This window comes from Bidens hawaiensis, unplaced genomic scaffold, assembly GCF_021521415.1.
Source record: "Bidens hawaiensis isolate Kalapana, Puna unplaced genomic scaffold, B.hawaiensis_p1.1 tig00081782_1, whole genome shotgun sequence".
NCBI classification, from domain to species: domain Eukaryota; kingdom Viridiplantae; phylum Streptophyta; class Magnoliopsida; order Asterales; family Asteraceae; genus Bidens; species Bidens hawaiensis.
This window is the reverse complement of record NW_027503840.1, coordinates 14998-18519: the sequence shown is the minus strand read 5'-3', so window position 1 is coordinate 18519 and position 3522 is coordinate 14998. Positions and strand designations below refer to the sequence as shown.

The following is a 3522-nucleotide window of genomic DNA, read 5'->3' as shown; positions in this document are numbered from 1 at the left end:
GGTCGCCCAAAATCACCCAAACAAGGCGCCCACTACGGGTGGCCTTATTGGATCAACTAACCAATAACATGTTTATTGGATCAGCTAACCAATAAATACGTGTCACTTTTTCGGTCAAAATATCTTGTAAAAAATTACCAATACACTAACCTACATAAATACTCATTCATTCTAATTTCTAGAAGATATTACATAATCCAACTCCCAAAAGATACATTAAACCGATTTAGTTGATATAGTTATAATAATAATAATAATTTATAAAAAAACCCAACTAATCAATCAAATAATTGGCCAAAATATACCAATTTGGTGATGGAGAGAAAAGACCAACTTTAAAGGGCATTAACGTAAATTTAAGAAACACAAACACAAAACACATCATCTGTTTTCACTTTCAATCTATTCTTTCTTTCCTTCAACCAGTTTCAGTTTCTCTTGCGTTTACAAGACGTACACTTTTATTATTATTATTCTCTCTCTCACACACACGGCATAATACATACAGATATAATAATATATTAATAATATAACAGGATTCAATCAAGATGTCTGCAACCGCACGCTTGTTTCCGCCGCCGGCGCTGACTTCCGAGATCCAATCTTAACTTATTCCGGCACGATGGTTTCACGGTGAGATCTGTAACTATTAAACCCATCTTTTATTATTATATTCAGATCTTAATTATTAGTAATCAATTCAATTGAATTTAACTCCAGGTTTTCATCCATTAATGATAATAATATTATTATTAAGGTTGAAAGGTTATAACCTTTTAGATGGCTTTTGATCGGTTCAAGGGCTGGAAGGTTTTTAGATACATGATTTAGTCAAAACTGGATAAAGGGTATAGCAAATTGGAATTGACTTTGGGGATTTGTTGTTGAAATTTTTTTATTTGGTTTGGTTTTGGGTATACATAAAGTTTAAAGATGAATAACGAAAACTCGGTCTCCGAATATTTGTTGGAGGAACAAGGAATTGGAATTGGAAATGGAATAAAAAGAAGGAAGAACAATGAAGAAGAAGCAGAATTAAATGATTCGCTTCTTCCGGGAATATGTGATGATGTTGCTTTGATATGTCTCGCGTGGGTGTGTCGGTTCGATTACGCTTCGTTGTCGTCGTTAAATACGCGGTTTAAGTTGCTTATGGACAAGGGTTATTTGTATGAGTTAAGGAAACAGTTGGGGATAGTAGAGCATTGGGTGTACATGGTTTCTGATCCTAGAGGGTGGGAAGGGTTTGATCCGGTGACGAATAACTGGATGAGACTGCCGAAGATCCCGTGTGACGAGTGTTTTAATCACGCGGATAAGGAGTCGTTGGCGGTCGGTAGCGAGTTATTGGTTTTCGGAAGGGAGCTTTTTGAGTTTGCGATATGGAAGTATAGTTTGATTCGAAGAGGGTGGGTTAAATGTGAGAGGATGAATCATCCGAGGTGTTTGTTTGGGTCGGGGACGTTTGGGTCGATTGCTATTGTCTCGGGTGGAAGTGATCAAAATGGGAATATTTTAAGTTCTGCCGAGTTGTATGATTCGTCTACTGGTAAATGGGAAATGTTGCCTAATATGCATTCGCCACGTAGGTTATGCTCGGGGTTTTTTATGGATGAGAAGTTTTACGTGATAGGAGGGATGACGAATCCCAATGATTCGTTAACATGTGGTGAAGAGTTTGATTTGAAAACAAGAAAATGGAGAAAGATAGATGGGATGTACCCGAATGTGAACCGGGCTGCACAAGCACCGCCACTTGTGGCGGTTGTTAGTGATGAGTTATACGCGGTTGAGTATTTGAGTAATATGGTTAAGAAGTATGATAAAGTTAACAACACATGGGGTGTGTTGGGAAGGCTACCGGTTAGAGCTGATTCGTCGAACGGTTGGGGTTTAGCATTTAAAGCGTGTGGTCAACGGCTTCTGGTGGTTGGTGGTCAAAGGGGTCCGGAAGGTGAAACCATTGTTCTGAACTCTTGGAGTCCGAAATCAGGGGTCAAAGATGGTGTTTTGGACTGGAAGGTTGTTGGTGTTAAGGAGCATTCTGGAGTGTTTGTTTACAATTGTGCTGTGATGGGTTGTTGAAGACTTAACCATAGGTAATTTAATCTTTTTTTTTAAACATTGTTGTAAGTCAAGTTTGGTACTTTCATAATTTGCAAGCCTCTTTAGTTTTGTTTTTTTTGTTTTTCATATCTTGTGTGCTTACCTGTGCCAATAAACTGCATAAATTCATAAAGAGGTTCAAGTTGACTTTATATTATTATTATTTGCTTTCATAGGGGCTTAGATATTGATACTATGGTAATTTGATTGTATGAGATTATTTGATTTGACATACATTAAGGGTGGCTTAGGGTGGTGGACAAAAAAATCCATCAAAGTGCACAATTTATGTCCAAATTAGGTAAGGCACATGCTTAGCATGTGCAACTTGTTCATGGTATTATTGTTTACAACAAAATATGTTCCCCATTAGATCTGGATATAGTGTTTGGTACAGGAGCATTAGTGAAATGCCCCGTTGCATCATAATGTTTGTTTTGCTGTCATAAAGGAAATGATAAAGCATTAAAAGAGGTCATAGTTTTGTTTGGTTTTGAATTTTAATTTGATGTATTATATATCAACTATGCTAAAAAGAGGGTAAATGTATTAATGTGTATAAGAAGATAAAATTGGTTGTGGCTCAATGGTAGAGCACTCACTTTACAAGTGAGAGGTGGGGGAATTAATCCTCACTACCACCAACTTATATGGGAGATATGAGGGATGACCCTGGCTTGCCAGGGTTCGAGTCCTGATCTCACCCGGTTTTACCGGCTCCTCGCTGTTGTGCCGTTTGGCGGGCGTGGGGGTCGGGTTTTATCCGGTGAATCCCTCAACAGATGGACCGCTAGGGGCTCCGTCCGTCCGGACTAATGGCCGGCTCGGGCTACCTTTAGCCAATAGAGGCCGCGTACGGAGTACCCGGCGTTACTTAGTTGGCCGTTCAAAAAAAATAATAAGAAGAAGAAGAAGTGCATTTAATGTGTGTTTGTTTTGGTAATTATGTTGGTAGAATATGGTTCGGTTTCTAGATGTAGAATCAGTAATTATGTTGAATGACTATTTAGTGTGGGGCTAGGCTCTTTCACCTGGGTGGGATCAAGTAATACAATCGTGTCAGATTGACGAGTTTTAGGTTGGCGGGTTAAATTGTTAACCTGAACACAAATAATATAATATATGTGTCAATTACACAACCTTAACCCGGACACACATTCTTGTAACCTAAACATGACCCATGTTAAGTTGGATAGTTGTAAAAGGGTGGCTAGGGTGTAAACAAGCCGGGTCGTTTGTGAATTGTGAGTTACTTGAGATTGGCTTTGCAAAAGCTCTAACCGAGTCATGCTTACATTTAGGGGGACAAACGAGCCGAGCCCGAGCTCAAGTAGGCTCGAGCTCGGTTCGTTTAACTTATACAGAGCTGGATCTCGAGCTCAACTCGTTTCGATCTCTATTTCTAAAGCTCGATCT

General features: G+C 39.0%; 1 pseudogene across 2 annotated transcripts; it reads left to right on the top strand.

The window, feature by feature from the left end:
* The first annotated feature begins 380 nt into the window (after nucleotides 1–380).
* On the top strand, nucleotides 381–2584 carry LOC143607388 (F-box/kelch-repeat protein At5g60570 pseudogene; annotated as a pseudogene). Of its 2 annotated transcripts, none has more exons than XR_013148963.1 (2): nucleotides 381–633; nucleotides 721–2584. The product of XR_013148963.1 is annotated as an F-box/kelch-repeat protein At5g60570 pseudogene, transcript variant X2 (transcript). The 2 variants fall into 2 exon arrangements; XR_013148962.1 differs by having other exon boundaries at nucleotides 381–642.
* Nucleotides 2585–3522: the final 938 nt, after the last annotated feature.